This window comes from Ovis canadensis, chromosome 21 (assembly GCF_042477335.2).
Source record: "Ovis canadensis isolate MfBH-ARS-UI-01 breed Bighorn chromosome 21, ARS-UI_OviCan_v2, whole genome shotgun sequence".
NCBI lineage: Eukaryota > Metazoa > Chordata > Mammalia > Artiodactyla > Bovidae > Ovis > Ovis canadensis.
Genome location: NC_091265.1, coordinates 25,280,142 through 25,292,447, shown reverse-complemented (window position 1 = coordinate 25,292,447; position 12,306 = coordinate 25,280,142).

Genomic DNA, 12,306 nt, shown 5'->3' with positions numbered 1-12,306 from the left:
TGGTTGAATGAATGAATGAAAACATTCTGAAGTCGCCGATTGGGAAACAACACTCCAAACCTCTCATTTAATAAAACCTGCCCATTTTTTCACATTAAGAGCATAATTGTCAGGTTACGGACAGTAATTATGTATTATGGGCGGCAGGTAAACATAGTTATGTCCATCCTATCATTATCCATATGGAGCATTGTCCATATTTCAGTACTGTATTAATTCATTCACTCTTTCAAAAAATATGTATTGAACAGCTGTTGTGTGTAAGGCACTGTTCTGGGTGCTGAACACTGTTCTAACAGAGAACCCATTAATTCTTTGGGAACTAATAACTCTCAACTTTGATCATCAACTTGAAAGTCTTTGTGCTTTCATTATAAATGAACAGAACCCAAAACAGAAGAAAGGAAGAATTTGAATACGACATGATATTTCCTAAGCTAAGCTAAGTCACTTCAGTCGTGTCCGACTCTGTGCAACCCCGTCGACAGCAGCCCACCAGGCTCCCCTGTCCCTGGGATTCTCCAGGCAAGAACACTGGAGTGGGTTGCCATTTCCTTCCATTCATTCCATAAATGAATTTCAGTAACTCTTAAACATTCCACAAAATTTTCTAAGAACCTGTGAGAGTATAATACCTGGCAATCCTCTCTAAAACAGAAATTCACCTATCTGCTACATTACTGCTGATGATCTGAAATGTACATGATCTCTAAAAAATAACAGTACTGAATAAAACTGAAAGGATCATCCAAGTTCCTACATAATACCAAAGTATTTATCCAGGATTACTGAATAAATCATAGCAATTTGGTATCCTTTTCAGAAAAAAAAAGTGTCAGAACTTACAAGCATGTGGCATTGATATTTCCTAAGGTTCCCTAAATTGTAAAGTATATTGTAGAGAGGTATGAAGGACAGAGGAGAGAGAAACAGTTTTTTGAATGCTTTTTGTGTGCTAGGAACACTACATGAATTTTTTCGTTTAACTCTCGTTACTATTACTCTGGGTTTCCCTGGTGACTCAGTGGTAAAGAATCTGCCTGCCAATTCAGGATACTCAAGTTCAATCCCTGGTCCAGGAAGATCCCCCAAAGAAGGAAATGGCTCCCCACTCCACTATTCTTGCCTGGAAAACCCAATGGACAGAGAAGCCTGGCAGGCTACCCAGTCCATGGGGTCGCAAAGAGTTGGACACAACTGAGCAAATAAACAACAACAACAACTATAACTCGAAAAAGTTTTGTGCCACTTAATACAAGGAGTGAAAAAGTTTAAATGTTTGTGCAATTTTACTCTATTGCTTAAAAAGAATCTTAGAAGTCTCAGATTTCCACAAATACTCAAGTGGTAGAAGCAAGATTTAAAAACTCATTGTCTTATATACGCACTACTATGTATAAAATAGAATACTAATGAGAGCCTAATGTATAGCACAGGGAATTCTGCTCTGTGCTCTGCGATGACCTAAACGGGAAGGAAATCTGAGAAAGATTGGATCTATGTATCCGTATAGCTGATTGACTTTGCTGTATAGTAGAAACTCACACAACATTGTAAAGCAACTATATTCCAACAACAAACCTCATTGTCGTTCCGTTACTTTATCTAGATCTTTACACGAAGACTTAAGTTACTACCATATAGATTAAGTTCATTCGACAAATACTTGCTGGCCTACTCTGTGCTAGGCATTGCTAGATGCTAAGATATAATAATGTATGAGGCAAACGTGGTCTCCATTCTCAGGATTCTTACACTATTTTAGATAACAACAGAGGAGAAAAATAAGTGGGGAGAAGAAAATACGCTGTACCTAAAGAATCTTTATGAGGTCTGTAATTTTTAAAGTAAGAAAGTGAAGGAGAAAAAGAATACGGAAGAGAGGATTAACCAGAATTTTTACCTTTATTATTTTAGTTAAGCCCGTGCCCCAATTCAAAGAATCTACCAGTTCCCTGTTCCCACTCTTCTTAGGCATAATGGTAAACTAAATTATAATCTTTTGACATTCTGTTAGCTAAGCTGACATGAACACCTTGGCAACCTCTTCACCTCTCGCCTTTTTATGTTTATGCTTCCTGATGCTGCTGAATCAGTTAAAGATTATAATCTTATATAACCTTAGTAAGTACTTTTCTTTGAATGTGGCTGAGTTCTCTGGCTACAACCTCCAAACAAGGACTTCACTTGCAACCTGACTTCCTTATTCAGGCTCTCAGCCTACATCCTTGTGATAATAACAATTACACGCTACTGTGTTGATTCCTTAGCCTGTGCTAAACACATTGCATTTTTTTTCTCAGTGAAACCCTGAAACAACCTCATGATGGAAAGTAGCAGAGACACCTTTGAATTCCCCCAAAGTCTGTTTCCTTTTCTCCTGCGCGTACATACTATGATTCCCAGCCTCCTTTGTAATTAGTTGGGGTCATGTGACTGACCTGATACACAGTGGATTGTGGACAGAAACAATGAAAGCCATATATGGTTCGGCCCACAAAACCTCTAAAACTTCCTGCAAGTGCATCATATTCTCTTTATTTACCTACCAGCAGAATGAAGATTTCAAAGAATCTAGAGGAAGTCAAAATGGAAAAATAGAAGCCTGGGGCCCCGGGTTAGTCTTTAGAGGAATCCTGCCCCAGAGGACTGCATGAGCAGGAACACCTGTGTTGGATTTTACTTGCCTTATTAAATTACGCCTCTAAAATTTTGATGCTGTGTTTTATAGTAGTCCCTTAGATAGCAAGGAGATCAAACCAGTCAGTCTTAAGGGAGATCATCCCTGAATATTCACTGAAAGGACTGATGCTAAAGCTAAAGCTAAACTCCAGTGTTCTGGTCATCTGATGTGAACAGACGACTCATTGGAAAAATCCCTGATGCTGGGAAAGATTGAGGGCAGACGGAGAAAGGGCATCAGAGGATGGGATGGTTGGATGGCATCACTGATGCAGTGTGAACATGAACTTGGGCAAAATCCAGGAGAGGTGAGGGACAGGGAAGCCTGGCGTGCTGCAGTCCATGAGATCGCAAAGGGTCGGACACAACTGAACAACAACAACAACAAAATTACAGTAGTAATTAACTACCCTACCAAATACTCTTCTTTTCTCTCCATTTTACTGATAAAGAGATTGATGCTTAGGGAAAGTTAAGCACCCTTATGGTTCAGCTGGTGAAGAATCTGCCTGCAATGTAGGAGACCTGGGTTCAATCCCTGAATTGGGAAGATCCCCTGGAGAAGAGAAAGACTACCCACTCCAGTATTCTGGCCTGGAGAATTCCATGGACTGTATAGTCCAAAGGGTTGCTAAGAGTCAGACAGGACTGAGCACCTTCACTTTCTCACTTATATTAGGTGGGAGAGCAAGGGTTAAATATCAGGTCTGTCTTACTTTAGAGCCTGGCGTCTCATGGCTTGAGCTTCTCATGATACTATTTTATGTACTCCTAAAGTTTTATTAAAATTTTAGTACACACTGCTTCACATAGCAAGCAGAAAAGACAGTAATAAGGGTGACCATCAGGTTCCTCTACATATCTGAGGGTCTTTTACTATGTCTTTAACTCACTCCTGCCACATTCTCCTTTCTTCCAGGTATGTTAATTATATAATCTCAATATGAATTACAGTGTATTGGGACCTTTTATACCTCTTGAAAATGACATGTGGACTAGCTATTAAATATAATCCTTCTGTTAAAAGCAAAGACTAACCAAACCTTTACCCTGAATCATCATCGAAAACTCTAATCATGAAGCAGAATAAAAATAAGATACTTGAGCTGTTAAGGTACCTGGGGTCCATTCTTCTCTGTAATCTGAAGAGGCTGAATAAAGTAAAAATGCAACACTGATCATGTTGCATGCTGCAGACACAAAAATAGATCAGAGTTTCAATGTTAATAATAGAATTAATATATTAAATTTTGACTAGTAAGTATCAATAAAATTAAGGAGATTTATTCATTCATTTGAGGCAATGGTAGAAGTATCAGATTTGGAGTCAGACGCACTTAAGTTCAAAACTTGGGCAAGTTACTCAGCTTCCTCACATATAAAACAGGAATCATAGCAGATATCTTACAGATTTCTTGTCAGGATTAAAATAATGTACAGTTGTAGCCTTTTTTAGATTTGACATATAAGCGATATCATATTTGTCTTTCTCTATTTGGCTTACTTCACTCAGTATGACAATCTCTAAGTCCATCCATGTTGCCATAAATGGCATTATTTCATCCTTTTTTATGGTGGAGTAATATTCCATTGCATGTATGTACAAATGAACTTATCTACAAAACAGAAATAGAGTTATACATGTAGAAAATAAATTTGTGGTTACCAGTGGGTAAGGGACAGGGAGGGATGAATTGGAAGACTGGAATTGACGTGTACACACTACTATATATAAAACAGATAACTATTAAGGACATGCTGTATAGCACAGGGAACTCTCTCTACTCAATACTGTGTAACAGCCTATACAGGAAAAGAATCTTTAAAAAGAGTGGATATGTGTTTATGTATAAGAGATGCACTTTGCTGTACACCTGAAACTAATACAACATTGTAAATAAACTATACACCAATAAAGATTTTAAAAATTAAATGAAATAATGTACATAAAAAACTAGTACAATGCTTGACACACAGTTGTTACTCAGAGAATAAACTCATTCAATAAACATTTACTCAGAATTTGCTGTGGGCAAAGCCCTCTACTAGAGTCTCAGGATACAGACATAGATTAGACAAAATGTTAGTGTAATGTACAACTGACCTTTGAACAAGATGGATTTCAACTTCACAAGGCCACTTATACCTAGATTTTTTTCAGTCAATACACCTACAGCACTACACAGTCTTTGGTGGGATGAATCTACAGTGCAAAGGTTTGACTGGAAAGCTACACTTGGATTTTCAGCTTGGCAGTGGGATGGAAGGCGGAGGGTAACTCTTGCCTTCTTCAAGAGTCAACTAACTGTATTAAGTAGTATGATAGAAGTATGCCTACAGAACTATAAGAACAAAGAAAGATGACACTTAGTTCTTCCTGGTGGGATCAATAAAGGTTTATCAGAGTCAGTGACATGTAAACAGTCTTGAAGGTGATTAGAAATTGTGAGGGAATAAAGGAAAAGTTATTCCAGGCAGAGAAATACCACAAATGCAAAAGAACGAGCCATTTGGCGATTACAAATTGTTATATATGGCTGAAACATTAAGTGTATGTGAGGTTTTTATTTATTCATTCAATCAGCAAGTAGTTACTAAGCACATATATATGCTGAATAGTGTTCTAGGCCCTGAAAACACATCAGTGAACAAAGTGGAAAAGTGTTCTTTCTGCCTTCTTGACTGTGTGTACATTCAAGTGGAACATATAATGAACAAATAAATATAAAACAGATACAGGGAGAGAAGAATGCTATGAGGAAAAATTCAGCAAGATAAATGAATCAAGAAGGACAAGGGAAGAGGACCTTAAGCTGGATTACAAGGGAAAGTCTTTCTAAGATGGTGACACCTGACTTGAGTGAATTGTGGGATCAGCAGTGCAAATATTGGGCAGATCATTTTGTGTGCAGGGAGCAGTGAAAACAATGGCCCTCAGACAGGAACAAGATTAACTTGTTTGTGGAACAGTAAGGCCAGTGTGGCCGCTGAAGAAAGAGTGAAGAAGAGAAAAAAGATTTAGGAAATGATCTCAGAGATATGACTAGACTATGAAGAGCTTCATAAGGTATGCTGAGGAGTCTAGGTAACATCTAGAGGTAGCTATCCCATGAAAGACAACCCTAGATCCTTGGAGCAACCTGATAACTGCATGAAGTTAGCTGTTTCCAGCCAAGACAACTGGAACAAGACCCCATTGGTCACTATATTATTCTTTGTGCATGTATCCCCTTGGCTTTGCATGTTTATCTTGTCAGCTATTTTTTTCCCCAACTTCTAGATTAAGGTCCTAGACAGTTAATGGACATCTGTGGCCTTGACACCTGGTATTCCTAAGATTTACATTCTTAATACACTGGTAAGGTTGAATAAACCCTACCCATATTAAAGGAAAAAAGAAACTTGATTATGTAAGGAAGATCCAAATAGATCTTCCTTCCTTATGTAAGGAAGCCAAAGAGATTGGCTTCCCAGGTGGTGTTAGTGGTAAAGAACCTGCCTGCCAATGTAGGAGACGTAAGAGACGCAGATTCGATTCCTGGGTTGGGAAGATCCCCTGGCGGAGGGCATGGCAACCCACTTCAGTATTATTGCCTGGAGAATCCCATGGATAGAGGAGCCTGGGGGGTTACAGTCCGTGGGGTCGCAGAGTCGGACACTGCTGAAGCCACTTAGCACACATCCAAATAGACTGTCACATCAAAATCTAAGAATATGGATTTGAAACGCCTTTCAAACTCTAACAGTCTTTGTCTTAGTGTCTATCTACATGGCAGTTACCAGATATATGATCTTCAGTGTCTTAAATACTACTGCACAGTCATGGCTGCACTAGGCTTTACATTGATCATTTACAAATGATCAACCAGCAAAAAGAACAAAAAACTCTGATGCTTGTAAAGGTCGATATGACTGGTGAAAAATTCAATACATAATTGCAACTTATAAAATAGCAATGCAGATCTGCGTTGATCCCATCCCCAGAAAAATAAAAGGCCTTCTCCCAGTTTAGGGTGAAAACTGATCATAAAAAGGAGGACTGAGAAATGAGGCAACAATGATCATTATGTGCAAAGTGAAATGAAGTGCAAACTGAAATGATCTACTGCACCATTCCATGATATGTAACAAAAGCTATTTAAGCTCTTGCTGTTTAACACCAGCTTGTTTAGGCTGTTTGTTACAATATAAGACCACATATGAACTGGTTTGACTGTAACTCTGCACAGATGCATAGATTCTAGCAATTCAGTTAGCTTACAAATTCTAACCAATTCCTGCCCAGGCCACTAATATCCACCACCAAGACACCCCTATGATTAATACAGGCCCCCTTCCCAATTCTGTAAGTATCTTTCCCTTATCACCCTCTTTGAGATGTTATCGGGACTCTATTACTGTGGTGCTCCCCACTAACAACAATCTTAACAAATCCAGATTTTATTGATGAATGGTTTTTCTCATGGTTTCTGTATAGAATGTGGCAGACTAAGTCATACCCCCGCCCCTGACAAAGACGTCTAGTCCTCATTCCCAGAACCTGTGGATTTGTTATCTCGGGTGGTAAAAAGGACTTAGCAGATATGAATAAGTTAAGGATGGGGCCCAAGGTAATCACAGCGCCCTTACAGAGGGGAGCAGGAAGTCAGAAGGAGACGAAGGCTATGTGAGAACAAACAGAACTTGGAAGGAGGTGATCACAAGCCAAGGAACGCCAGTTACCTCTAGAAGCTGGAAGAAGGAAGGAATGGGTTCTCTCTAGCACGTCTGTAAGGAACCACCTCTATTGACAGCTTGAAGTGAATTCTGGAAGTCACAGGTCTAAAACAAGACAACAGGGAATTCCCTGGTGGTTCCGTGGCTAGGATTCTGTGCTTCCACTGCAGGGGACATGGGTTTGGTTCCCAGTCTGGGAACTAAGATCCCACATGCTACTTGAAGCAGCCTAAAAAATAAACAAATGAGCGAATAAAGAAAATAAGACAACAGATTGAATAAAGTCTAAAATAAGACAAAGTAATACATTTCTGTTATGTAAGTCACTAAGTTTGTGCTAATTTTGTTAAAGCAGCAATAGGAAACTAATACAGAGCTTTGGCAGGAATTTGGATTTTATTCTAAGTGAGATGAGAAGTTATCAGATGGTTTGAACAGAGGAATAACATGATCTCAAAATATATATATATTTTTTATGTCCAATCTTGCTGTTTGGAGAATGGAATTTTGAGCAAGATAGAAGCAGGGAAAGTGGTTAGGAAGGACTTGCTTCAGACAAGAGGAATAGTCAGTGATAGTGACTTAGATTAGAGTGGAAGGCAGAGAAATAAACTGTAGATAGATTTAGGTATATTTCTAATGTAGGATCAATAGAATTTGCTGGTGGATCAAATAGTGGGGAGAGAATCTGAGAACAGCGACTCAAGGGAAAAAGATGATACAAGGATGACTTCTAAATTTTGACCTGAACAACTTAGGTGAATGCAGAATAGGGGCAAATGAAGCTGAAATGAAGACAGTAGCCCTGTCATGAAACACCTTGTATGCTGTGCTTAGGAATCTGGATATGGTCCTGAAGGCAATGAGAATACTTTGACAAATTCTAAGTCCAGGATGACATCAACATCTAATTGACCTCTGTGTCCCCTTCATTTTTTAAACTTAACAGATACATTAAAAGATGTCCCAAGCCCATAAACCATTATTCCATCTACTTTCTCATTCTCTACCTATGTGATGCTTTGGTTTTTAATTTAATGAAAGCCTCATTATGAGAGAATTTATCAAAAAAAGTTCTGAACAGCTAAGTTTTACATTTTATGGTCTGCATTGGGCCTGATTGAGAAAACAAAAATCTTGTAAAAATAGTTGTACTTGTTCATAATACTTAACCCAAGGGTAGAGCAAGGGAAAACTGGTTAGTGGGTGAAGGGCATTGTAGTAGAGGCATTAGAGAGGGGAAGAAGGATATAGATCCTAGAGATAGGAAGCATCAATAAAATGCATAAAATCTGATAAATAGATTGCATGAAATACACGAGAGGACCCAAAGTAAAGGTTGATTCCTAGTTTTCTGGTACGGTTTAGCTGGAGACATCATGATTCCATTTACTGAAAAGGATTATCTTAGACAAAGAGGAAGTTGCAGGGAGAGAAATGCATTCAATTTGAATATGATTAATTTTTAATTCATAAAACATATTTTAAGAGTAGTTTTAGGTTCACAGCAAAATGGAATGGAGGGGCTTCCCAGGTAGTCCAGTGGCTAAGACTGTATGTTCCCAATGCAGAGGCCTTGGTTTCCATTCTTGGTCAGGGAACTGGATTCCACGTGCCACAGCTAAGAGTTTACAGGCTACAGGTTAAAAAAATATCCCACGTGCCACCACTAAGACCCAGCACAGCCAAATAAATAAATAAAATAAAATGGAGTGGAGAGACAGAGAATTCGCATGTACCCCTGTTCCCTCACATGTACAATCTCTCCCACTTATTAACACCCACTATTAATACTTGTGACAATCAATGAACCTACACCAACACATTATTATTATCCAAAGTCTGAAGTTTACATTAAGGTTCATTCTTCATGGTGTGCATTCTATAGGTTTGGACAAATGATAATAACAAGTATCCACCATTGTGGTATCATAATAAGTAGTTTCTGCCCTAAGCATTTTTGTGCTCTCCCTTTTGACCTCTTCCTCCTCCCTAAACTCTGTCAACCAGAGGTTATCTTTTTATCTGTAGTTTCGCCTTTTCCAGAATGTCACATAGTTGGAATCATACAGTGGGTCACCTTTTCAGATTTGCCTCTTCCAGTTAGTGATAGGCATTTAAGGTTCCTCTATGTCTTTCTGTGGCTTGATGGCTCCTTTGTCTTTAGTGCTGAGTAATATCCCCAGTCCATTCTGAAGGAGATCAGCCCTGGGATTTATTTGGAAGGAATGATGCTAAAGCTGAAGCTCCAGTACTTTGGCCACCTCATGTGAAGAGTTGACTCATTGGAAAAGACTCTGATGCTGGGAGGGGTTGGGAGCAGGAGGAGAAGGGGACAACAGAGGATGAGATGGCTGGATGGCATCACCGACTCGATGGGCGTGAGTCTGAGTGAACTCCGGGAGTTGGTGATGGACAGGGAGGCCTGGCGTGCTGCGATTCATGGGGTCGCAAAGAGTCGGACACGACTGAGCTACTGAACTGAACTGAACTGAACTGAACTGAACTGAATATCCCATCGTCTAGATGAACCACAGTGTGTTTTTCCATTCACCTTCTGAAAGACGTCTTGGTGGATTCCAGTTTGGGTAATTATAAACAAAGCTCTATAAATATCTGTATAGAGGTTTTTGTGTAGACACAAGTTTTCGGTTCATTTGGGTAAATATCAAGGAGCACAACTGCTGGGTCACATGGCATTAGTATGTTTAGTTTGTAAGAAACTGCCGAACTGTCTCCCAGAGTGGCTGTACCAGTTTGCATTCCCGCTAGCAATGAATGAGAGTTTCTGCTATTCCTCATTTTGAACAGCATTTAGTGTTTCGAATATGCTCATGAGACACTCCCAGTATACCAAGGATATTAATGTGTAAGCTGGAGATATAGGCCCAAATGATACGAGTGTACAAGTACTGTGGTTGGTACAATCACAGTGTTAATCGCTCAGTCGTGTCTGACTGTGACCCCACAGACTATAGCTCACCCGGCATCTCTGTCCATGGAGTTCTTCAGGCAAGGATACTGGAGTGGGTTGACATTTCCTTCTCCAGGGGATCTACTCGACCCAGGGGTTGAACCCAGGTCTCCTGCACTGCAGGCAGATCCTTTACCATCTGAGCCACCAGGGAAGCCCCCAGTATATTTGTATAATGGAATATTATTTAACCATACAAAGGAATTAGGTTCTGAAATACACTATGATATGATGAATCTTAAAAACACACCAAGTGAAAGAAGTTAGTCACAAAAGACCTCATCTTATATGATTCCATTTATCTGGAGTCAGAAAATCCACTGAAATAGAAAGCAGATTAGTGCCCACCAGGGGCTGGGGAAGGGGAAATGAGACATTGAAGTATGTGTTCTTCAAACTGTGGGCAGGATTGAATGGAGCTATCTTTCCTTGTTGAGGTCAGGATCCCTGTCTCCTCCACATGAAAGCACAAGAAAATCAATTCAAAATTCCCAAGAAATCAATCATTCTAGATCCTGATGATGAAGTACAAAGCAAAGTTCTAGTGTCAGCCCAGTATCTGCACTCACCAACCAGACAGTTCTCTTCTTAGGAATCCCTTCGGAGCACTTCAACCTCTAAGAAAATGAGGCTTCCAAAATATGGATTTTTAAACTTTCAGACAGTTGCAAGTAAGAGCATCTGTCTAGGCAAGCCTCTCTGTTTATTTGAACATACCCCTTTACCTGGGCTTCCCCACCCTGAGGCTGTCTAGCTACAAGACCGGAAACTGAACGATCCAGGACCTCCAACTTCCCTAGTCATAGCAAAGATCTGCTGTTGGCCTGGCGCTGTCACCATCGAGGCTCTACTCTCAAAAACGAAGTCAATCAGGGGCTTCCCTCGTGGTCCAGCGGCTAAGACTTCACCTTCCTAATACAAGGGGGCCCAGTTCCAGCCGTGATCAGGAGATTAGGTCCCACATGCCCAAACTAAGAGTTCTCACACCAAGGTAAAGATTCCAAGCGCTGCAACTAGGACCCAGCACAGTCAAATAAGTAAATAATTTTTTTTTTTAAGTCAACCACGTACAGCTACAGAGTACTTGAAGTCACCCTGAGCATAAGCTCCCAGGAGTGAGACAGAGTCCTGGGGAATTCCAGAATTAAAGAGATAGCATACAATTTTGAAGGAGCACTGAATAGAAAGCCACCCTCCGATAAAATTAAATTTTCTCTGGTACTTTGTTATTGCTCATATAAATTCATCAAAGTTCATTACCTTCTATTCTGTTACACCCACACCTCCCACACCCCAATTAACTAAAGCAATTATATTACATAATCCTCTCATCCTGGGGCGATTTTTAACATGGAGACTTTTAAAAAGTATAATAAAATATTTTAAACTCCCTTTTAAATAGAGATCTATAGCTTGTTCTATAAATCTTTTGTTTAAAAATATCTCTGGGAAGCAAAGATAGTTTACTCCAATTGGCAGACCGCAGAAAGCTTTGAGTACCAAGTTCTAAACCTCCAAAAGTCGGATTAAAATGTGAGATACTGAAAGATTCCAGGAAACAGCAGCATTTCTGCATGCGCCAGTAAAATGAAGACAGGAGGATGTATCTGCCAAACTTTATATTGTAATTAAATCACTTTGTACTGACATAGCTTTACTTTGGAGGAGAATGTTTGTGGGGACTTTTAATCAGATAAAAGGAGGGCTGCTGTTTTCTCTATACCAATTAACATAGTTGACATCTAGCCAGATCTGCCCTGGACGCAGCAGGGGATGTTCAGTTTGTCCTGATTCTGTGGGAAATGAAAAATGCAGTACTTGGCACAGAGAAAATATGTGAACCGAAGAAATGTTGTCAAATATAGCAAGTCAAATTAAGAAAATTGATTTACTGAAGGGCAGTCTATGCTTTCTAGAGAACAAAGGAGGGAGGA